The sequence below is a fragment of the Diabrotica virgifera genome, chromosome 5, assembly GCF_917563875.1.
Source record: "Diabrotica virgifera virgifera chromosome 5, PGI_DIABVI_V3a".
NCBI classification, from domain to species: domain Eukaryota; kingdom Metazoa; phylum Arthropoda; class Insecta; order Coleoptera; family Chrysomelidae; genus Diabrotica; species Diabrotica virgifera.
The window spans coordinates 177,212,937-177,239,011 of record NC_065447.1 but is presented as its reverse complement, the minus strand read 5'-3'; the positions used below and the strand labels follow the sequence as shown (position 1 = coordinate 177,239,011).

General features: G+C 34.2%; 1 protein-coding gene across 4 annotated transcripts in view; it reads left to right on the top strand.

Annotated features, from left to right (window-relative positions):
• Nucleotides 1-26,075, top strand: part of LOC114334632 (uncharacterized) — a 206,034-nt gene that overhangs the window by 96,306 nt on the left and 83,653 nt on the right. The window contains exon 1 of one of the 4 annotated variants that reach the window (XM_028284717.2): nucleotides 21,943-22,174. The exons of the other annotated variants lie outside the window; for them this stretch is intronic. The gene's annotated coding sequence lies outside the window, so the exon portion shown is untranslated. Of the gene's footprint in view, nucleotides 1-21,942; nucleotides 22,175-26,075 lie in introns of those variants that run through there. 4 annotated transcript variants of the gene reach the window in all.

Here is a 26,075-nt window from a genome sequence, read left to right as displayed (position 1 = left end):
TTTTTTGGACCAGTTATACTATACTACCTCCGTAACTTTGGAACCATTCATTTTAGAAAGATTACGCATAGGGCCTTTTTTATTTCAAATTTAATGTAGAACAATTTTGTGTAGAGGGTTGTTCATGCTAAACCGCATAGTTTTAGAAATATTGGCGAAAAACTTAAAAAACTACGAATTTACCGATTTCTCTCCCCCCCCCCCCCCCCCAAACCCGACGCACAAAATGGTGTGACTTTTTTCTGGACATTGTGTGGACCATATAGAACAATTTGGTGTTGAAGGATAACTTTCACTTTGGATGTCTGGGTTATGCCATCTTTTGGATCAACTGTACTATACTAATAACGCTTAATTAGAAAAACAAACAATAACGACAATAGAACAATTTTTACGGCAACGTTGTAACAATTTAGTACCTAGTATTTCCTCCTCTAGCTCTAATGATTGCCTGCATGCTCCGCAGAATATCTTGGATGGTTTCTTGCGGAAGTCGATTCCATTCTTCCTGTGCAGCAATTATTAATCCTGCAATTGAGTTTGGAGCTGGATTTCTTGCTCGTATACGTCTTTTAGAATGTCCCATATATGTTCTATGGGATTTGCATCAGAGCTCATTGGTGGCCAGTCTAGAGCCTCAACCTCAACATCCTCAAGATATTGTATGACTGTTCCTGTGGTATGTGCACGGGCATTATCATGCATTAGCACAAAGTTACCATACCCAATGAGGCCAGCATAAGGAAAAACATGCTCTTCACTGATGTGCCGTATGTACCAGTCAGCATTCATTCGAATATTCACCTCAACAAGCTCCGTACGCCTCTCCCAACTAATGCCACCCCACAGCATTATGGAACCGCCACCAAAACAAACATTTTGTACAAGATTACATTCTGCCAAACGTTCCCCAGACCTTCTGTATACTTAATCATGTCCATCTGGCTTCCATAATTGTATCCTCGTTTCATCTGTGAAATGAACTCTTCTCCGTTGATGTTCGTTCCAGTTAACGTGGGCTCTTGCAAAGTGCAACCTTTGAGTTTTATGCCGTGGTAGAAGTGGAACTCTGACATTCCGTTTTGGATTCAAGCCAACCTTTTTAAGTCTTCGAGTCACAGTTTTGACACTTACATTAACTTGTCTTGTGATCAGTAATTCATTTTTGAGATAAAGAGCTGTAAGTGTACGATTTCGCAAAGATTTAAGTCTTAAATATTGGTTATCTCTTGGCGTTGTACATCTTTTTCATCCTTGACCAGGTCGCCGTTTGTATTCCCAAGTCTCATTGTATCGCTTTACTATACGAGAAACAGTCGACTGATGGATATTCGCTATAGACGCAATATCTTCTTGTCTGTAAAGGCGGGTTCTCATTAGTCAACCTCATTGATCAATAGCGCTGATTCTATGCAACTGAACATAGAATTCAAATTCACACTATTTCAAGGATATTGAATTCGGTCTACAAAGTGCTAACTTTAATAATGGCTAATAATGTAAAGAAGAAAATTGTTCATGCTGGCGTTCACATTGTGTGTGAATATTTAAAAAACGTAATTAAAAATAGGAAAAGAAGAACATCTCTGACTGTCTTTTGCAACGGAAATACCTCTTAAAAGTTTTGTTTTGGCCAATTAGCTTGGCCGAACCAAAACAATTTGGGTTTATGGTTTATACAAATCATCTGTTCATGTACCACTTTTATTTGCTTTTAATATTTTATTCAGTTAATTTATTTTTAATATTGTTTAGAGTCAAGTCAGGGTTTCTATTTCCATTCCAAAACGATTTATCATAGCTTTTTTCCCGCTTTATTAAATTTTTATATTGTTCACTCCTAATATTCCACAGCACTCCTCTTTCTGGTATAATTCTAGAAAATTGCAGATATAGTTGTCTTTCCATTTAAAGTTTGACATTTTTCACGAAATTATAATATATCTACGGTTTTCACAAAGAATTTAACCTCATCTCATATGCTTACTATATATTTAACTCCACAAAATACAAGTCAACGTAACTGAACGCTAGTTCTCATTGTCAAGCACTGTTCTATTTGATAGAATCATTTCCATTGATCTATCAAAAGTAGGAAGGCTTTTCACTTTTATTGAAATACCATATGATAGAACAATATCGCTGAATCGACGTTCATATAAATCTATTTTTCTTCTATAGCATAGAATCAAGGATATTGATCAATGAGATTGACTAATGAGAACCCGCCTTAATCTGTAACCCTAATTTCTTAAAGTAACAATTCTAGCACACACTAACTCACTTACATGTGACATATCATCAAGAAAACTGGAGAATCGAAAAATAAGACTGTCCAACTGACATATTCTAACTGACATTTCAACAAAACAAGAATTGTCAGTCGCCAAAGCACATTTTCCATACTATGCAATGTTTGTTAATTTGTTACATTATTGCATATTGGGTTATAAAGGCTATTTTTAACCATTTATTTATCTCTAATAAATTAAAATACATCAAATAAATACATAAATAAAATAAACAGATAAATAAATAAATAAAAAAAATACTTAACATTTCAAATTTAAAAAATAAACAAATAATAACGATTGAAGATAAAATATGCAATATTTTTGTCCGTGAGTATATTAGGATTCAGTATTAAGAAATGGAATACAAACTGAATGAAAGTAAAAGTACATTTTCAAGGAAATTGTCTGCATGACTTATAATATACAGGCATCGTAAAAAGTCTAGAGATATTTTTAAAAAGAGACGTAATTTGTAGTGATTATAGTAGGGGAGGAAATTATGCTAAATTTGGAGTTACTCGAGCGTTATGGGGACCTATTGGGTTGTGAAGAGTAGGTCCTAAAACCAAAAAAAGTTAAATTAAGTTTTCCATAAAGTGGGAGACTTTCCATTTTATAATTTAATTTTCCATTTCTAACAATCGTTTTTTTCCGATTATAGCGGCATCCATGATTCGAAAAAATGTCTCGAATAAAAATTGCTTATTTTACGTAGAAAATCCAAATCTGCAATAAAAATTGGAGGCTCTTATTTAAAATTTTAAAGTAACCCCCAACCCCACCTCCGTGGGGGTCGTGTTTGGTGCCATTCGATAGATTTTTCAAAAATATTGAATAAGTACGTGTATTTTGCAGTTTTTCGATCTGATGTTCATTTCGCGAAATATTACGGGGTTCGTATTTTAAATTTACCCCCAACCCCTCTGCGTGGGGGGGGGGGTCGTGTTTAGTATCATTCGATAGATTTTTGAAAAATATTGAACAGGTATTTTTTAGTTTTTCGATCTGACGTTCATTTCGCGAAACATTCGCTTTTTTTGTGAAACTTTGTGACCCACCCATTTCCTTACACCCCGCTCAAATCGTCAGATTTTTGAAATATACACTCTTTTGCATGTACTTAACTTCATCATCAACCCGTACGCGTCCACTTCTGGACATAGGTCCTGCTCAGCTCTTTTCATCTGTCTCTGTTTTGTGGGGCTTACATCCAGTTGCCGATAACACGCTTCAGATCGTCACCCCATCTGGTTGATGGTCGTCCTCTGTTCTTCTCGTGGCTCTTAAGCGACGCGATTCTTTCGACGGCATCCGTTGTTTTTGTTCTAGGGCAATCTAGGGCGTATTTCTTTATTTGGGATTCGGTCCCTCAAGGAGACACCCAGCATCTGGCGCTCCATAGCCCTCTGAGTTATACGAATCTTGTTCACTACCTTTTTTGTGAGTGTTAATGTTTCCGCTACATAAGTAAGTACAGACAATACACACTGGTCAAAGATTTTCCTTTTCAGGCATATGGGTAAGTCCGATTTAAATACATAGTTCAGTTTACCAAACGCTGCCCAGGCTAATCCTATGCGACGTGGGAGCTCGCACGTCTGGTTATCTCTTCCCAACCGAATTTCATGTCACAAATACTTATAAAATGCAGTCTGCTCAATATCCATTCCATCAGCAACAATATTACGATTTAGCACCAGGTTAGTCATTATTTTCATCTTATTTCTCTCCTTTTATGTTGACACCATATTCGTTCAGATCTGTCTTCTAAAAGTGTGTTCTAAAAGGGTTGTAATGTTTTGGTGAGATGGTGTCTCCTTTCCGTACTCCTCGCTGTATACAGAATTTATTTGTTTGTTGATCAGATAGTCTTATGCTAGTCGTTGCGTTGTGGTAGATATATTTTATCATGTTACTGTAGCGATCGGCAACTGGGCTAGAAGTAACGAACAGAAAGCAGAAAGATTGCAGATCATTTAGAAAGCACGTTCAAATCCAACGACAATGATGGTGAAGAACTGAGATGGGAAGAACCATTCCAAACGGAAGAAAGAATAACGTTGACATCAGTTAGAGAAGTATCAACAGAGACAAGAGCGAATATAAATCCTAAGAAAGCTCCAGGACATGATCTCATAACAGGGAACTATTAAAAAATCTCCCAAGAAAAGCCATAGCTAAGCTGACAAACCTAATAAATGCTGATTTTAGATTGAGATATGTTCCGAGACTCTGGAAAGTAGCCGAAGTCATTATGATCGCTAAACCAGGTAAACCTCCTAATGAAGTGACATCGTATCGACCAATATCACTCCTTCCGGTGATGTCAAAATTATTTGAAAAACTCCTATTGAAAAGATTAAAACCAATAATAGAAAGAAAAAATCTTATACCAAATCATCAATTTGGTTTCAGAAATAAACATTCCACTATAGATCAAGTTCACCGAATAACGAATATAATAGAAAAAACATTAGAAGAAAAGAAAGTCTGCTCTACAATCTTCTTGGACATAGCACAGCCATTTGATAAAGTCTGGCATGAGAGTTTAAACTATAAACTAAAACGTTCATGCCTAAACAGTATTCGGAAATCCTAGAATCATACATTGCGAATAGATATTTCAGAGTTAAACAAGAAGAAGTGTACACCGATTTAAGGGAGATCAAAGCTGGCGTGCCACAAGGGAGCGTATTAGGTCCGGTCCTGTACCTATTGTATACGTGTGACATTCCAGAACTAGAAAAGAACACTATTGCCACGTTCGCTGATGATACAGCTATACTAGCGATAGGAGACACTAGTGAAGAAGCGACTGATAAGTTGCAACTCTCAGTAAATACAATACATACCTGGACCAGAAAATGGCGAATAAAATTAAATGAGTCTAAATCGGCACACATTAACTTCACAAATAAAAAAATAGAAAATTTCCCAGTTAGAATAAATGATACCCAAGTTCCTTATGCAACATCAGCAAAATACTTGGGCATCACCCTAGACGCGAGACTGCGCTGGAAAGTCCATGTCAAAAAGAAAAGAGGGGAGCTAGATATGAGGTACAATAAATTGTATTGGATGATTGGAAAAAATTCAACATTATCCATTCATAATAAATTATCCATTTATAAACAAGTACTGAGGCCAGTATGGGTATATGGGTGCCAACTCTGGGGCTGTACCAAAGCTAGTAACCTACATATTATCCAGAGATTTCAAAACAAAGTACTGAGGAACATTGTTGATGCTCCTTGGTATATCCGTAACAGCAACCTCCACCAGGACCTGGGTATGGAAACTGTGACCGAAGTAATCAAGAGAACAGCAGCAAGTCACGAGCAGAGGCTGCATAGTCATGTGAATGTCGAGGCAATCCAGCTTCTTGACAACACTGAACTAAAGAGAAGACTCATGAGGACAAAACCATTTGAGTTAGTGTAAATGTGTAACAGTTTAGTGTAAAAAGCAGAGCATAGTGCTGTGATGTTATTGCATGTTAATTGTAGTGCATTAGTTGATAGATATAATAAGAGTAAGCCATAGGGTATGCTCTTAGATTTAAGAGGAAACAGTAGCGATCAACAGGTAGCGAAAACGCGTTCCAAGATTGCGGCTGTAATTTTGAATATTTTTTCGAGATATTTGGCACACGCTTTCGTAATATAATAAAGAATGGCAATACAGAGCCCAATTTGAAAAATATATTAATATGTGAAAATCACTCTGTAATTAAATACAATATTAAAAAATCGAGCCTGTACCGCCATTAAGAAGAACAAAAAAATACACTTTCTTCACATAAACTTTTTTATCCGATGCCTAGATTTTGTGTCATTTTGGAACTACTAAAATTATTTATTTCATTAGTAGTTCCAAAAAGACACAAAATCTAGGCATCGGATAAAAAAGTTTATTTGAAGAAACTGTATTTTTTGTTCTTCTTAATGGCGGTACAGGCTCGTTTTTTAATATTGTATTTAATTACAGAGTAATTTCCACATATTAATATATTTTTCGAATTGGGCTCTGTACCGCCATTCTTTATTATATTACGAATACGTGTGCCAAATATCTCGAAAAAATATTCAAAATTACAGCCGCAATCTTGGAACGCGTTTTCGCTACCTGTTGATTGATACTGTTTCCCCTTAAGTATTTGTTATTAAGTTAGGTCAGAGAATAACAGATAATTGGTCATTTGTGACTAGATAGCAGTATGCATACATGGTACAGGTGTTATAATAAAAAAAACTGTAGCGATGGTCTATTCGGCATTCTGTTGATGTTTTTAACATTTTCTGCTGCTTTATGGTATCGAATGCTTTCTCGTAGTCCACGAATATCAGTGCCAATTAGTCCAGGGTAATAAGGTTTTTCCCATGACACTCGAGCAGCCAGGGTACTGAAGCGTTTTTTCGATAGGTAATACCTATAAGAGCAAATTGTAACTATTTCCTGCGTAGGATCTGGCGGCCATTTTTATTTATAAACAATTAAGTGTCAAAAAATGGCATTTTTCACTTTTTTTCCAAATCAATGGAAAACAGTGAAACTTATGGTTTTTTTTAGTACAAATATCTTTGAGACTATGGAAAGAGCTTTAAAATGACGTATTACAAAGTTTGATATACTCATTTATTGTTAATATAATTGCGAAAAAAGGTCGAAATTGCAAAAAAATTTATTTCGCAATATCTATTGTAAAAATGAGTGTACAGCTTTGAAAGTTTTGTCATATAAGGGTTCTTTGGTGCTTAATATGTGATAAAAATTTCAAAGTGATGCATTCAATTGTTTAAATTTTATTCAAATTGTTTATCACAGAGAGCATTGTTTTTGCAATAACATAAGTCAGAAAAAAATGACGTTAAAACCATTCCACAGGTGTCAAATGAAAGAGCATGAGCTATATTTTCAAGTTGGTTTAAAAAAAAAGCAAATAAAAAATGCATTTATTAGTAATAAATAATTATGCAAAAGTATCGTAAATCTTTCCTTATAAACTTTTTATTTTGTTATATAAGAAATTATATATATTTATTACAATTTTTTATCAATTATGATATAAATAACATTCCTTGGTAGTTGTGCACTTAAAACAGGGTAAAAAAGTTCATTTTTTTGGAAAAAGTTATCCAAAAAGTTTATAAGGAAAGATTTACGATACTTTTGCATAATTATTTATTACTAATAAATGCATTTTTTATTCGCTTTTTTTAAACCAACTTGAAAACATAGCTCATGGTCTTCCATTTGACACCTGTGGAATGGTTCTAACGTCATTTTTTTCTGACTTATGGTATTGCAAAAAAAATGCTCTCTGAGATAAACAATTCGAATAAAATTTAAACAATTGAATGAGTCGCTTTGAAATTTTTAACAAATATTAAGCACCAAAAAACCCTCATTTGACGAAAATTTCAAACCTGTACACTAATTTTTACATCAGTTATTGCGAAAATAATTTTTTTTGCAATTCCGACCTTTTTTCGCAATTATATTAACAATAAATGAGTATATCAAACTTTGTAATATCTCATTTTAAAGCTTTTTCCATAATCTCAAAGATATTTGTACTAAAAAAATCATAAGTTTCACTGTTTTCCATTGATTTGAAAAAGAAGGGAAAATGCCATTTTTTGACAGTTAATTGTTTATAAATAAAAATGGCCGCCAGATCGTACGCAGGAAAGAGTTACAATTTGTTCCTATAGGTATTACTTGTCGAAAAAACGCTTCAGTACCCTGGCTGCTGAAGTGTCACGAACAGGGTATATTTTTGTCTTATTACCCTGGCCTAAATGGTATGTTGTATCCTGCACACTTCTCTGTCAAGTTTTTTATTACCAGTAAGTGGTCGTTAGTGCTATATCCGGATCTAGACCCAGCTTGTTCTCTAGGCTGATAGAAGTCTAACTTAGCCTCCAGTCTTTTTGATAATTTTTGTGAAAAGTTTATATATGTGTGATAGCAGACTGATGGATGGTAGGTTTTTATATCTGCTATATCACTTTTCTTGTGTAATAAAACAATAACAATGTACTTAATTTACCTTATCTTAATCTGACGATTTCGAGATTTTCTAAGGATAGATTATTTTTCTGACCCCTTAACGAACTCCCCTATATTAACCCTTAAACGCCCAACCTTTTTTTGGTTCCATGTAAGCCCAAGGGTGGGCAAAAAATGTCCACCTAGAAAATAGCTAATATATTTATTGAGGGTGGTTGGAAATGGATTAAACTTAAGAATATTATGCTTAATAAACACAGCATCTTCTAAAATATTAATATAAACAATTTAAAAACCTTATATCCAAATTACAATGTACATCAAAATTAACATACTAGTAAAAGCCGGTAATTCAGATTTGTCGATTTTCTCCAAATTCTTCCTTTCAGCCTCCTTATTGGCGGATAATTATGTCGATTATGTACTTATACGTCGATATTTATATTAATTATGTTCCTACCAACGAGAAATTATGTAGAAACCATTAGTAACAAGTTTTACTAAGGGTGTACTTTTTGTGCCCACCCATATTTAACTCAAGATATTACTTTTATTTTAAAAAATATCGGTAGAACCAAATTAACATTCGATAAAGGGCTGTCTTTTTAACAAATAATTTTTGAAAATTTTTAAACACGTAATAAATATGTTACAAAGGAATATGCATTAGGTGGACATTTTTTACCCACCCTTGGGCGTTTAAGGGTTAAGAGCCAATATATGCTAGGGGTACATTTACAGGGTACAAGGGTTCTCAAGGTACATTTACAGGGTACAAGGTGTGATAATCTGACGCGCTCGATTGACTGCAAAGATCCCCGCTTGGGCACCCCTACCATTAGTAGTATTTAATATACGACAAAATTTGTTGAAATGTCAAAACTACCGAGAAGTACAATTAAAAACAATTAGGTCATCACAAAAATATGGTCGTAATTTTCCCACTTTAGCATTTGAAATGCGTATGGGCCATTCCACGAACATACGCCTGTTTTGGATTACTTCGACAACGAATATTTTACTGTGCAACATAAGAAGTACGAAAGTAAATGGCGCTAATAATTATTCCAATAAACAACAATGTAATTTGCAATTTACTTTCTTTCTTCTTATTTTGCACAGTAAAATATTCGTTGTAGAAGTAATCTAAAACAGGGGTATGTTCGTGGAATAGGGTATATTCGAGGACCGTTATAAATAATTTAGGTGAGAGAGTGTTGCCCTGTCTCAGGCCCGGCCCTAGAGATTTTGCCGTCCTGGGCAAGATCGGCGACCGCCGCCCCTCCCCCTTGGTGTACCCAAAATTCAAAAATTTTCACCATGGCTCTTAATTTGCTGAAATCTATCACTTAATGCATTAACGGTTGTGTCTATAATTTTTAAATAAAGTCATTTTTATATCGTGTCTCTCGATCTAGGTCCATACTTTCATCTTCAGCCTCCTTTTCGATTCTCATTTTCTAATATTACCACAGAGCAAAGAAAAGTAAAAAAATCACGGATTTGATTTGCCAAACAGCTTGCCTCATGAGCAACCATTTTAGCGTTGTTTTTATTCACAGTGATTTCTACAAGAGCATCGTAAATTTCTTCAATTTGGTATCTAATGGGAGTAATTGCATCAAAATTATTCTACTTTCCCATATAGTTTCGGACAAAGATTTCAATGTTAGGCTAGAAATATGATTTTTCAGCATAGTTCAACGATGAACAGATGCTGAGAAAAAGTTGTAAATTTTGTCACTAAGGAAAAGAAAGAAACTGCAAACTGTAAGGCTTTAGCAGCATCGTTCACGACTAAGTTAAGTAAATGGCTAGAACATGGGACAAAAATGCTCTAGGATTCATTTTCAAAATTCTGTTTTGAACTCTCAAGTTCTTCTCTTCCATGCTTGCCCCATTATCATACCCTTGTCCTCTCATATCTTCCAAAGATATTCCCAGTTCATTCTGGGACTCTGTAACTACCAAGCCAGTGGTTTCCACTACAGGCACAAATCCAAGAAAATGTTTTTCAATTTTAACACTTTGTGAACAAGAACTTAAATCGACAAAATGTACAACAATAGTCATCTGTTCCACCCCAGCAATATCAGATATACAATCTAAAATTATGCTATAATACTTTGCTGATTTCAAAAAGTTTAAAATTTTATTTTTGATTTGGTCATGGAGGAGCTGAATAATTTCGTTTTGAATACGTTTTCCCAAGTAGTGATGCTGCTTGTTACTCCCATTAGTTATTCTCCTAATGTGCTCTTGTAACACATAATCAAAATTTTTAAAGAGCTCAAAAAGCTTAAAAAAATACCATTGTTTTGATGAAAATGTTAATCAGAATCGTCCCTTATTGGATGACACTGATGTGCTAAGAACTGTATTATTGATATAAATTGTTGTATTACATTTTTCCAGTGACTAGTTTCTGAATTTAGAACTTTTTGTGTTTCTTCATCTATGATTTTGCCCGATTCCAGTCTAATCGCTAGTTCTACCCACTGTCGCTGTGACTGTAGATGAGCTGGAGACTTAGCGTGGCTGGACAAAGCTTCAGCCATATGTTTCTAATTATTATATCCATTTTCAGTAAAGTTGACTTTGAGTGAATTTCAGTGAATTTAGTTTAGTTCTGATCCTACTATTCTTATGCGATGAAGAAGAAGGCGATGTTGTTGATTTTCTGTCGAATTGTAATTCCGAACCTTGCAATTGTTACTGTTTCACTTACTTAATTCTCGTTTTTACAGTTGCATTTTTGCCGCTCTTGTTCATAATATTGATTTTTATAATAAGTATTAAAAACATAAGTTTGATATTTAATTTTTTTCAAATTTCAAAAATTGGCTGTCCTCTAAAATTTGTTGCCCCTAAATTTGCCGCCCCTGAATTTTCCGCCCTGGGCAGCCGCCCAGTTCGCCCACCCCTGGGACAGGGGCCTGCCCTGTCTCATACCTAGCTTAACAGACGCAACAGAGACATAATTATGTCGAAGAGGATGAAATGTGCATAGTCGAATGGTGATGGTCTCTGTATTGAACCATTTGAAACTAAATCTAACTGTCTTTCTTTAATTTATAAAAAATTGATTTGCGGATTCGAAATTGAATCATCAAAAACAAATAATGTGAAATGTAGGTAATTCTCATTACAATTAATTGTGGTTTAATTCCATATGAATATAATATTTAGTGGCTTTTTTTATCGCGTTACCTTATTAGGTGTTTCAAAATAACGGAAAGTACACCATGTCTGACTCATAATATAATAAAAATTTGGTAGCTTAACATGAGAGAATAAATATTTGTACGAGCTGATAATATTAACTTTCCAGTTTTATCACAAATAGTTTGTGCATTGCATTGCGAATGATCCTTAATACTAATGCATTATGACATATTTATGATTTATAAAGACTTCATTTTTTATCTAGGACATACCTTTATTAAAAATCTGCTAGGTTAAAGAAATTATAATAGTAGTTATACTCTATTATATTGTTTCATTGCGAATTAATGCAGTGATAACATGCCAATAAGCCATTTTAATGACTTCCATATAATATAATAAATGAATCACTTTTAATAATCTAAGCAGGTTAGAAACAGTGGCGTGTCGGAATTTTTTTTTGTTTGGTGGTTTCTTCATTTCATTTCAATTAATCGCTGCTGTGAAAGATAAGGAAATTATATGTAAGTAAATGAATATTAGTGACTTTCAGTCTTTTCAAAAACAATAGTGCAATAATCCTGGGAGACAAAACAAAATAAACAAATGTTGTTCTGAAGCTATTTTCTTGTGGCATTTTTATAATCAACTATTTTTAATGGGAATAAGCCACAATTTTACCAAAAAATTATTTTATTAACGTTTCGAAGCCCAAATCGGTTTTCGTTGTCAAAATACAAAATACTACTAAAAATGGTTACCCATACTGAAAGAGGAAGTCAATAGAAAGAAAATACCCGATTGGTAAATCAATAACATATTGAGTTAGTACAAATTTTATATTTTAGTATTACTTATCGTATATCTATGTATTATTAATAATATTTATAATTTAAACATATTAAAGTCAGAATTTGGTATTAGTTTTTTGAAAGTAAATTAAATGTAAGACCAAATACTTACGATGTCGGGATAGTATCACGAGGTTTTTTTCCTGGTTTTCCCTCGTGATTTACTATGGAATCTCTAACGCGAGAATTTTACTATCATCGATACATTTGGTTGTCTTTTTAAATACAGATCACATGCTATGATTTTTTTGTGACGGATATTCTTGAGTTGGGATTGATTTCATGTAATCGAGTGAACTATCTTTTAGTAAAGTCGCCCCAGGAACGCAACTCATAAAAGTCTTCTACTTTAAAATGTATAATATACGTCTGAATTGCCAATATAAATGAGTCAGATTAAATAAATTATTAGAAGAATTTTTTTACTTAGCAACAACATTTTTGTTTATTTTAGTAGTATTTTGTATTTTGACAACGAAACCCGATTTGGGCTTCGAAACGTTAATAAAATCTTTTTTGGTAAAATTGTGGCTTATTCCCATTAAAAATAGTTGCAAATAAACAAACAGTGAACTTCTGAAGAATATTTAGACATTAGTTATTTATTCAGACACTATTTAAGTAAACTATTAAACAATAACTTTCCGAAACAATAGTCATATGTATTACTCCAGAAACTGGGACAGGTGCCATAAAAAATGTTTAAACAAGTAAATCCCGTTCGTTCCATATTCGGATTTAGACCAGGACTAATCTGTAAAAAGACGTCTATTTTTGGATGTGAGAGGTGTCATTCGGATTTTTTCAGATAAAGTTAGGTGACACCTTCAGTAATAATAATTGACTTATGCTGCTTCTCAAATATGCCCGGGACATTAATAAAAAAATTAAAATATTTAAAAATTTCGAAAAACATTGATTTTTTTCTGCTTTCTTTGCTTATAACTTTAAAACGATTCGTTTTGGAACAAAGTTGTACAGAAATAAAATAAAGATAATTGAATTTTGTATGATATACTGCTGGTCAAAAATGACTTAAGGTATTACCTTTTCTGCAATATAGCAATAAATACAAAATAAGGGGGCAAAATACGCATGTTGTTATTCAATGTTTCTTAACCCCTTTGGTGGCACTTAGAACCTTAGTAATTCGCTTAGAAAATTCTTATAACTTACTTAAACGGTCTACTGAATTTCATTAAAATCGACTTAATAGATTTTGCATAATAAATTTGCAATCTAAATGTTTTTAAAAAAGTTCAAATTTTTTAAAATCTTTCTGAACAAAAAGTATACCACTTAGAAGTTAGCTAATTTTTTTACATATAAAGAATTGCTTTACCTATCTAATACACTTTACAGAATTAAAATCGGATTATTTAACGGCCTCAGCAATGTTTTAAAATTATAAACAATTTTTGGCTTATAAAAAAATAGCTTTATTTAATAATAAAAAAATTAATTTTTAGCAATGCAATTAATTAAAACTGGTATAATTTGACTTAAACTTTCAAATGCTGTCAGCAGAATTGCTAATTTATTTTTTAATCAAAAGTTATTCGCGTTCAAAAATTGCAATTTTTCGATTTTTTGAAAGTTCCATCGCGTTTATCTCGAAAACTATGCATCCTACGAAAAAACTTGTAAGAACATTTTTTGCTTAGAATTACCTAAGAAATACAAAAAATGTTTTACTTTGCGAAAAGTCGATGTTATGTAATTCCTCAAGTTCTTTGTTTATAACAATCTTATCGACATCCGGATCAACTGTTCTCCACAAAATTCGTGTTCTATGGGTCAAAATACATAAAAAAAACTTGGGTAAGTCCATCTAAATAAAAGAACCCGTAGCACCCATTCCTGGCCACAGCACTAATTTGTTTATAAGCCAAAAAACTGTTTATAACTTTAAAACATTGCTGAGGCTGCTTAAATAATCCGATTTCAATTCTGTAAAGTGAATTAGATAGGTGGAGTACTTCTTTATATGTAAAAAAATTGTCAAATTTTTGTATGTTCTAGTTTTTGTTGTGCAAGATTTTAAAAAATTTTAATTTTTTGAAAAAAGTTTAGATTGCAAAATTATTATGAAAAATCTAGTAAGTCAATTTTAATGAAATTCGGTAGACGGTTTTAGCACATTACAAAAGTTTTCTAAGCCAATTAGGAAGGTTCCAGATGTAACCTAAGTGATGGAAAGTCATTAAATAAGGACAGGCTTGTCTTGCCCCCTTATTTTATATTTATTGCTATTTTGCAGCAAGGGTGATAAATTCAGACATTTTTAACCAATTATATCTGATAGAAAATTTAATTAATATATTTGTTTTATTCCTATACGACTTTGTTCCAAAATGAATCGTTTTAAAGTTATAAGCAAAGAAAGTAAAAAAAACGAAATTTTTTAAAATTTTTAAATATTTTATTTTTTTTATTAATGTTCCGGGCATATTTAAGAAGGAGCATAAGTTAATTATTATTAACGAAGTTATCACCTAACTTTATCCGCAAAAATGCGAATGCCACCTCTCACATCCACCTAAAACATGATCCTTCCTGGTCTAATTGTAAAATGTTTCATATATCTTGAAAGGCGAACCAATAAATTTAAAAACAATCCACATAAATATATATGTACTTCAACCATGAACAAAACTCATTGGGGATCAGATTAAAAGATCATTCGATTCAGATGATTTACCATCAGCAATTATGAAACTTGTGGATGAAGATCTTAATGACACTCTTTTAAAACATTTAGAGCAGGGGTTCCCAAACTTTTTTGTACCACGCCCCCTTTTGTTGAAATGAAAGCTTCTCGCGCCTCCCCTTTACAATAAATTGTATGCGCCTAAATAGGAACAAAATCAAAACAAATAAGTATTAGCTTGAAAACAAAACATTTATTTATTCTGTCATAAGATACTATAATATCAGTTTCCATAAAATACAAAAATTATTAATACAAGAAAAATATATTAGGTTGGTTAGTGAGATGGATGTGCTTTCATTTTATTTACTAGTATGCCTATTCGTGGCTGAGTTTTAGTAAGCTCACAGCACAAGTCACTAGCAACATCAAGTTTATACCGATACTTTGTTTTAATTGCCACAATTGTTGAAAATCGCACAAATAGTTACTTGAAAAAGGCAAATATAAATGAAGAGCTTCCCGTGATACACTAAGATACACTTTGAAATATTTTAACCAAAATGAAGGTTTGTCCATTATAACAAAGTATTTGGCAGAGGAATCATTCAAAAAATCATTTGGATTTATTTGCAAAGCATCTTCTTGAAGTGATTCAGGCAGGGAGTCTATGTTGACATGGATTGGATCAGTTGACATGGAATGGATTCTGTAAATAAAATTGTCACAAGTGTTTGGGAAGTATTTCGGAACTCTTCAATTAGGCTCTCCAAATGGTTTGATATTTGGATTTTTAAACTTGGTCCTTCATAAATGTCCTTGAAGCGTGTTTCTTCTGAGATTGGCTCTACTTTAGAGAAATTTGAATAATTTCAGGGGTTTGCTGATATTTTACGCCTCCAAAGTTGAGTAATTAGGCCTACATCACAATGAGTAACTACTATATTTGAGTTTCCACCCTGCAGTTTTAGGTGAAGGCTGTTCAACGAGTCAAAGATGTCTGACAAATAGGCCAATATTACTTGGGTACAATGTTTTTTGAAGGCCATGTTTAGCTCATTTTGCTTTTGATGTTCCAAGGTGATTACTTCATCTTAAAGGTCAAATAATCTTGCCAACATGTTTCCTTTTAATAGCCATCGTACTTCTGTATGAAGTAGCAGTGTTTTGTGATCACTTTCTAAATTTTCAGGACCAATAAATCCTTATGCAGTATACTGCAGTATGAACAATCGGGGACTCAGGAAGGTCGATGACACCAGAGTTTTAAACAGTCGAGTATTCAACACACTGTTTTTTATGTACTTCACTACTTTAATACACAACTTTAAGACATCCCTAAGTTCATTTGGAAGGGTTTTTGCTGACAAGGCTTGTCGATGTATAAAACAATGTATCCCAATCACATCAGCATTTTTTTCTATTACTAATTACAAATAGCCTGAACGAAAACGAAGCATTGAAGTTGCGCCATCTGTACATAAACTGATCAGTTTTTGCCAAGATAGTTCATGTTTGTCAAAAAACTCTCACACTGCTTTCATAACATTAACAGCTTTTGTCGTGGTCTCCAGTCTCCAACTCTGTAGAAAAGAGTAGCTCGTCCTTCATTCTTTCGTTTTGAATATACCGAACATAAACAATTAACTGATAACATTGTGTTATGAATATGATAATATGATAATTATATGTTAGTACTCTCGTCTAGATGAATAGCAAAAAATGGCGATTATTTTACTGCATCAACTACCTGGTTTTGTATGTCTTCGGTCATATATCATCAATGCGGCGTTTCACAGTATTGTCAAAAAGAGGTATTTGAGATAACTTTTGCTTACTCTGCGTTACCAGATACAGTTTAACAAGCGGTTAATTTTGAATTTTAGAAAAATAACTAAATTTAATTTAGTGTTCAACTTGTCTCTCGCCCCCCCCCCCCTGATATGTCCTCACGCCCCCCAGTTTGGGAACCCCTGATTTAGAGGAATCCCTGCTTAACTGTCTTGAATCGATATTTACTTTGATCTACCTATTTAATTAGCAAAAATTGTATTCCGACAAATATCGCGATATGTAGGTTAGGTTAGGTTAGGTGTTAGATACATATTTTTCAAGAGACCAACTCTCGTAGCTATCAGAGTTAAGAATATCTCGTCTAAAGTTTAAAAAATCCCTAAAAATTTGTACCAAAATTCCCTCCATAAAAAGTATAAACCACTTTTCCACTACACCATCTTCTTCTTATGGTGCCTGTCCGTTCCGAACGTTGGCGATCATTCTGGCTATGATGACTTTGTTGGTTGCTATACGGAATAGTTGTGTTGAGGTCTTTCTATACCTATACCATACCCTCAGGTTAGCAAGCCAGAATATTCTTCTTCGTCCTGGGGCACTTTTCCTTCAATTTTACGTAGTAAAATGCATTGGAGTAGCTCGTATCTGCCTTGATTTCTCATTATATGTCCCAAGTACTGCAGTTTACGGCCCTTCACCATGTTGACTAAATCTGCAGTTGTGTTCATCCTCGGTAGTACTTTTTCATTGTTGACTTTGTCTGGCCATTGTATCTTCAGGATCCTTCTGTACAGTCATAGCTCAAAAGCCTGAAGTTTCGATAGAGTTTCTGCCTTCACTGTCCACGTTTCTACTCCGTATAGAAGCACTGAGTACACGTAACATTTAAGGAGCCTTATTTTTGTTTTTAGAGTAAGGTCATGGCTCTTGAACGCAGAGCTCATGGCCAAGAATGCACTTTTTGCCTTTCCGATGCGACATCTGATCTATTGAGTATTGTCCCACGACTCATTGATTATAGTTCCCAAATAGTTGTATTGTGAAACGTTCAATTTGCATTTGGTTCACATACAGATTTGCTCCAGTTATGTTTTACTTGCGGATGATCATTAGCTTGGTTTTATCTACACCATCATTGTACCCTTATACTATAAGCATTTCCAATTATCTAGCTGGAGCTCTAGTGGTAAGTTTCTGTTATCGTAAAACTTACCAAGTACTAGTTAGTGACCAAGCTACTTCTACCTCTTTCCAATTGCATAATGTTGGGGAAGCTTTACTTATTTTTGATCTTGGATGCCTGGGAAATGAGTTATCCAAGAGTCCTTTCTGCAGTGATACTGTTTTAATCGAGTGAGGTTATTGCGCCTTTCTCATTGGTTTACCTCTGTTTTTGTGAATCTAGAATATAGAATGGCTTCTTTTCTAAATGTTTGGCACATCCAGCGAGCCAGCGACCTTGGTTTTTGGCTACCAAGCCCGTGTCTAACAGTACACAGTGGCGTAGCGTAGTGGGGGCGGCAGGGGCGGCCCGCCCCGTGCGGCATTTTTTAGGGGGCGGCAAAATTTAACAGTAAATAATAAAAATAATTTGTAAATATACCTAACAAACAAGCAAATAATGAGAACAACAGAGATGAAAACTCTTAAAATTTATAAGAGGTATCACACTCAGACATAGAATACGAAACGAAGACACATTGAGAGAGCTAGGCGTTCAAGACGTAGTGAGATGGATAAGAGCACGACGACGCATGTGGAGAGACCACGTAGATCGGATGGACCCTGAGCGTATGCCGCAATGGGCGAAGACACAGAAGCCCAACACCAAGCGACCCATAGGAAGAACCAAAGAACGATGGTACGAGGAGCTGGAGCTCCGGATCGCAGCAGAGACTGTAACAGAAGAAACATGACATTCCTATTACAAGAAGAAGAAGAAGATTTTGTAAATATTTGAACCATTTTATATTTTTATCGCAACTACAAATTCGGACCGATTGAAAGGAACACGGACTTTTTCATTACTTATTTTGTGACGAATTCGGGGAATTCCTTTTCTTTGAATGATAATATTTTGTAGCGACTGGCAACAACGTCTATACTGACTTGTGGGAACAATTTACAAACAAGGGGACTTGACATAAGATTGTGCGCTCAGAAAGTAAATGCTTTGCATATGATATTGACAGAGAAAAGAGAGGAATGGGCAAATGGAGCTATAGGTTATGCAAAAAATATGTGTGAAGAACTTGGAATTTCCATAACACCACGGAGGCGCATAACAAGAAAGCATATTTTTGATGATCAAACTAGAGATGGTAATTTGTCTTGTGAAAATGAGTTGACACGAAAGCGGTTTTCTTCGTTAAATAGATTTATTGTAGAAATTCGTGAGCGTTTTCAACTGCTACATAATTTAACAGATATGTAAGTTTGCTTATCTAACGCCGGCTATATTATTAGGTCCAGACAACACTGAATGTAATTCAGACGAGCAGGATTTCAAGCTGGAAAGTCTTCGACTGCTGACTTTCGTTGCTGCTACAGACAACGAAAATAAATTGATTAATGCAGTTTAACTTGAATTATTTAAATGTATTGTTAAATCCAAGCTAGAAGATACTGTTCCCAATATTTTAATAATGTTCCGAATAATTTTCACAGTTGTTATAAGCAATGTCAGCTGTGAGAGAAGTAATTAAAAATTATTTAAGATCGACAATGAGTACTCTAAGACTAACTAATTGGGCTATTTTGTCTATTTGAGCAAGAGGTATGTGATGCGATAGACATTGACGGTGCAATAAAAGACTTTTGCTCTTAAAAAAAGTAGACCTATAAATTTTGAATTGAAGACGGAAGTTTTGTTTTTAATTCTAACAAATACTCATATGTATTCCTTTTTAATAAAAATATAACATTATAGTATCGTTCTAGTTCTAATTAAAAATTGATTTTATTTAATGTTGTCAATCTTCAAGGTGTACCTAATCTTAAGTAATATGTATCTAACTTATATCAATGTATCTAATTGGTTAAAATAAAAGAATTTTTGTATTAATAAACGTGATTGTAAAACTTAGATAAACTTTTTTATTTAAAATTTAACCTGTATAATGCAAAATAATGATGACTGTTCTCGCCGAAAAGATCTCTATAATTTAATTTATGTAATGTATAGTAGGTATATAATAAATTAAAATACCTAAATAAGAGGGCGGCAAAATTGTGTGCCGCCCCGGGCAGCCGACACTCACGCTACGCAACTGACACTACACGGCATTAATTATTGTCAAGGATCACGGTTACAAGATCTAGGAAAAATTTCTTTTCCCTTTTTTTGGATAGCCCAAACTCACAAAAAGTTGATCAAATAGTATAAAGTAGTAGTACTTAATTTAGAAGACCAGTCATGCATTTCCAGGTGTATAGTGGCCTCACATGAATTTATGTGCACAAGAAGTATACAGTGCTAGTCAAAAGTCCGTACCCCCCCTCGTATCTTTTGACCGGTTATACTTATAATATTGAAATTTGGAGGAAGGAAATGAACGGACGTAGGCTTCTTAACTAGTCATGACAGGTGGCGTAAAAGTGACAGATGACTTTACAGCGCCACTGTGACAGATAATTTTAAATGGTACCCTATGGTAAGCGACACCTCGTTTGATAGGTATTGAAAATACCTATTCAGCTATACTAATTTTGTTTGAGTTTAAGCTCATTTGGATGAATAAATGAAATAATATAAACTTGTAGTTTCGCATTTAATTAATAAAAATTCAAACCTCCGCCTATGGTTACTTGTCAAAAAGGTTGACGTTGACGTAAAAACTACCAGAGAGCTGAAAAATGTCAACTTTTTTGACAAAATAACCATGGGCGGACATTTCAATTTTTAAGAATTAAATGCGAAACTACAAAGTTATATTTATTTCATTTATTCACCAAAATCAAAATCAACTTAAACCCAAAAAAAATAGTATGACTGAAGAGATATTACTAGTGTCACTTGCCATAAGGTCCCATTTAAAATTATCTGTCACAGTGGCGCTGTAAAGTCATCTGTCACTATTACGTCACCTGTCATGACTAGTTAAGAAGCGTACGTCCGTTTATTTCCTCACTCCAAATTTCACTATTATATGTATAACCGATCAAAAGATACGAGGGGGGGTACGGACTTTTGACTAGCACTGTATGTATTCTAGAACCTAGATTTTTTCTTTGAACACAATTTTTCTTTCGCACTGTCGCACTATATAGGAAATAATTTCATCTTGTGGTATGATAAGACGCCTCCTCACATATAGCTTGACGTCAGTTAAAAAACACATATTAAATAGTAAAACCGTCTAATTTCTTTGTTATTAAAGATATCAGAGAAATTAAAAAAAAATAAAATGTTCACAAAATATGAGATTACAACATCATATCGATGTATATCCCGACCTTTGTACCTTTTCCTACTTGAGTAAACATTTGCACAACTGTGTAGATACTAAAGAAAAATCTAAAATAATAAAAAAAATTAGCGGAATCCGTTAATCTGTCTAAAATAATCTAAAAAATCAACTATGAACATGAGCACAATTTTCTATACATCCCTACCTTATGCCTCGCAGTATATTTTCGCATTCATTTTGTCTTAAGTCTTTGATTTTTTTATATACCTACGAACTCTTCGCATACGGATGTGGGAATGTTTACAGCGTAAACATAATACATATTATTATATTGTTTGCTTAGTCTTTAAGTGTGAATATATAATATAGCGTAAAATACTTGCAGTCGGAGGGAACTTTTTTTCATTATTGTGGTAGTCAGTATCTTATTTGAAAATATAATAAATACATGTATTTAGATAGTGATATTTCTGATGTGGAAACTAATCCCAAACTTAACAAAATTAAGCATGACGAGAAATTATTTATAAAATGCAACAAAGCAAATGTAATATATTATTTTAATTTACATAAAATCGTTCTATTCCAATTTTAAAATCAGAGACATAATTTATATTGAAAAATTGCAAGGACAGCAATCATACCCTGTTGACATTTTAGCTTTGGAACTGTTTACAATAACCGTGTATTCAAATAAACAGAAATCAAACTTAGTTAAAAAATATGCATACATCATTTTTATTCAGTTTATGTTGGATGTCAGCAGATCATCAACCCATTTATTAACACACACGCACAGCAAAGTAAAAATCCCAGCTACGAACATTCTGAAGATAAAATTGTGGGAAGTACCAGGAAAGAAAACGTTTTCAGTGTTTTTCAGTTGTTATAATAAATATTATTTGAAGTGTAGGTACGGCTTTTAGTTGTAGTGTGAAATAGAGTGTTTAGTGTGGTATTGATGGATTGGTTTAATTGATGAAGAAACGTTTTTGAGAGGTATAATACGTTTTTTTTTTATTTTATTTAACCAAAAACTAGGTATACCTATTTAATATTTAAAACTATTAACAAGTTTTGAAGTACAAAGTGTATTTTATTTATTTTACAAATTTAATCAAGTAGGTACATTTCCCGTTTTTTAGTGGAACTACATAGTACCGTATAGGGATTTTCATCGATTCTCATTTGTTTTCGAGTTGTATAATCTGTATATAATATTTTTAATAATACACGGATTACCTATACTTAGTGTGACCAACTCCAATTCAGTCGAATTCGGGACAAGGCTGAAAAAAATATCTGAAATCCGGGACTTTTCAATGAAAATCGGGCCATTTTTTTTTAAATATAGAACTTTAATATCATCATTTTATTGATTGTTTAACATTTTTATGTCGACAACAATTTTTTTGATGGGATGAGTTGTAATGATAATCACATTTTTGTTAGTTTTTGACGATTCGACTTACAATCCGAAAATCGTTCTCAAAAAAGGAAAAATTAGAAAATAAACTGATATGTTGGAATTCCATGTAAATAGAACCTTATAAAAATATAATTATCATTACTACATATTCATGTTTTTAAGTCGTCTTTTCAGAAGACGACAATTAAAATACAGAAACGAGAAAAAGTCCAGAATTTGAGTTTTCGTAGAACTATAATACCACGATGTAAAATGCATCCGTTTTGGATGTGGTATTGTATTACTCTCTACAAATTGTCGACTTTTTTTCGTCCCATCAATTCAATTTGATGTGAATTCTTAAAAGAAAAACATATTCAAAATTTGAAAATAGAATTTTCCAAAACGTTGAAAATTCGGATGGCCCGGAAGCCTTGTCCGGGACACGACTTCGTAATTCGGGCCATGTCCCGGATTTTTCGGGCTAGTTGGTCACACTACCTATACTACATATGACAAAAGGTCGAAACAAATAAATAAGAATGAAAAGCTCTATTCTATACACATACACTATATTTATGTAGGTATATTTTTACTGAAACAAATTCGTCTTTTTCTACATTTTCCATATTATATACCTATACAGGGTGTCCCAAAATTAGCATGGTCGAATATTTCGCGAAATGAACATCGGAACACTGAAAAATACGTGTTCAATATTTTTCAAAAATCTAGAGTGACACTAAACAACACCCACCACGTTACTTCCTGGAGGTGGGGTGGGGGGTAACTTTTACAGTTTTAAATGGAAACCCCCATTTTTTTTATTGCAGATTTAGATTTCTTACGTAAAAGTAAGCAACTTTTATTCGAGACGTTTTTTCGAATTTTGAAACCATTTATCGTCGTACCATAGGTAATTTATAATATTTCGTGAAAGACACTGCCAAATGAAAAACCAAAAAACACGTGTTTAGTATTTTTCAAAAACCTATCGAATGACACCAAACACGACCCCCATCCCCCCACTCCACACTTTGGAGGTGGGGTGGGGGTAACTTTAAAATCTTAAATAGGAACCCCCGTTTTTATTGCAGGTTTGGATTCCTCTATGTGTGATATGTGGAGGAATTCTTCGTTGAAGCATATCAATGCTCATCCATCCATCCATCCATCCAATGGCACTACAGCCCAAATCGAGCCTTGGCCTCCTTCAATAAGCTTCTCCAATCATTTCGATTTACCGCTGTTCTTTTCCATGAACGCGTTCCCAGGAAGTTCCTGGCATCCTCATCGACTTCGTCTTCCCATCTCTTTTTAGGTCTTCCAACAGGTCTTCTTCCCTGCATTCTTGCATTCAGCAATTTTCTGGGGATTCTATTCTCATGCATGCGGACCACGTGCCCTGCCCACCGTAATCTCTGCAGTTTAGTGTGTTGTGCTAGAGTTGGTTCGCTATATTGTTCGTATATTTCTCTATTATACCTAATTCGCCAGTTGTTATTTTCACTTATTGGGCCCAGTATCCTACGTAATACTTTTCTTTCAAACACATCTAATGCATTGGCAGATTTCTGTGTCACCACCCTTGTTTCGCAGCCGTAACTTACTATGGGCCTGATTATTGTTTTATATAGGTACCCGGAGTTTTGTTTTCCAGTGTACGTCTCGCGATTTGAATATGTGGCCCATCGCGAAATAGGCTTTATTTGCCAGCACAAGCCTTCTATTTATTTCTGGTTCTTCTTCATTGCTTGCAACCAGATCCATTCCTAGGTACGTGAATCTATTCACATGTTCTATATCGTCAATAAAGTGTTGTTGCGCCGGTCTATTTGATCTGGTTTGTATGAGTAGTTTTGTTTTATTTGTGTTTACTGCTTCTGCACTCTGTTTCAACTCAACATAGGTTTCTTCCGCTGCATTCATTGTTCTGCTCATTATGTTTATATCATCCGCGTATGCTGCTAATTGGGTAGATTTGTTTGTAAGTATGTTATTTCCACTCACCGTCAACCGTCTAATTACATATTCAAGAACAAGATTAAAAAGCGTTGGAGCCAGTCCGTCGACTTGTTTCAGTCCTTGCGTTATCGTAAACGCATCAGTGATCTGTCCTTGAACACATACTTGTGCTTCTGTTTCTGTCATTGTCATTTGCACTAGTCGTATTAATTTTGATGGTATGCCAAATTCTTCTAATATATTAGGTAGAATTGTTCTACCTATTGAATCATAGGCTTGTTTAAAATCTACAAAGAGATTGTAAACGTCCATGTCATATTCCCATGCTTTGGCTAGTATTTGTTTGACTGTAAATAGTTGGTCAATGGTAGATATATTTTGCCTAAACCCTGCTTGATATTCCCCGATGATTTTTTCCGTGAGAGGTTGAAGTCTTCGATTAAGGATGTTTGTGAATATTTTGTATCCCGAACAAAGTAAAGAGATGCCTCTATAATTCTGACACAACAGTTTGTCTCCTTTTTTATGAATAGGGCAGATTATACTTTTCTTCCATTGTTGGGGGATTTCTTCTTCTATCCATATCTCTCGTATTAGCTGGTACATCTGTTGTGTCAAATTCCTTCCTCCTTGCTTGAGTAGTTCTGCCGGTATTTTATCTATTCCCGGTGCTTTATGGCTTTTTTGTATGTGGATTGCCGTTTGGACCTCCTCTAGCGTTGGGGGTCTAGTTAATTCATTTTCTTCTCCATCTTCCCCCAGCTCTTGTTGTTGTACCTCCTGCCGTGCCTGCTGCTGCCTCTGTTGTTGTAATGGTGGTTGTGCCCCTTTGTTTAATACTTCCTTAAAATATGTCATCCAGGTTATCTTAATTTCGTCCATATCGCTAATGATTTCACCGCTCATACACATGGTCAATTCACGTGGGATTCACGTCGGGGATTGTGCTGGCCTATGTAACACATCAATACCTTCACTGGCAAGCCAGTCTTTAGACTAGGCTTGCGACATTTGGACGAGTATTATTATGCACGAGGTAGAAGTTTTGACCAAGAGCACCACCACCAAACAGACGAACGATAGGTTGAAGAATGGTGTCAAGTGTCGTCGATGTTCTGCTGAGCTGTAAGGAAGCAGTCTGGAAAAACGAGGTCCGTTCAGCCACTAATTATTATGCCATACCATTGTGGTCGATTCGCATTTTACGGAACGTCAACGTTCCGTGACGGACCGGCAACGTCCCGTCAAAATATTCTGTAGTGTATTTTAAGCCAGGATGTTCTCATATGTCGGCATCGTCACGGAACGTCGCGCTCTCAGAACGTCACCGTTTCTCTGAAACAATAGTTTGACTTGACGGTCTGTATCGTTGCCTGTCCATTCTTGCATAATATTTCTAGTACGCGAATGCGGAAAGTAAAACACGGCCGTCAATTCATTGAATATTTGGCGAGATCGTATCTTGCTTTTGAATTTTGAACTAAATAATTTTCCAATTTTTTTTATTAAAAATTACTACTAGTATGG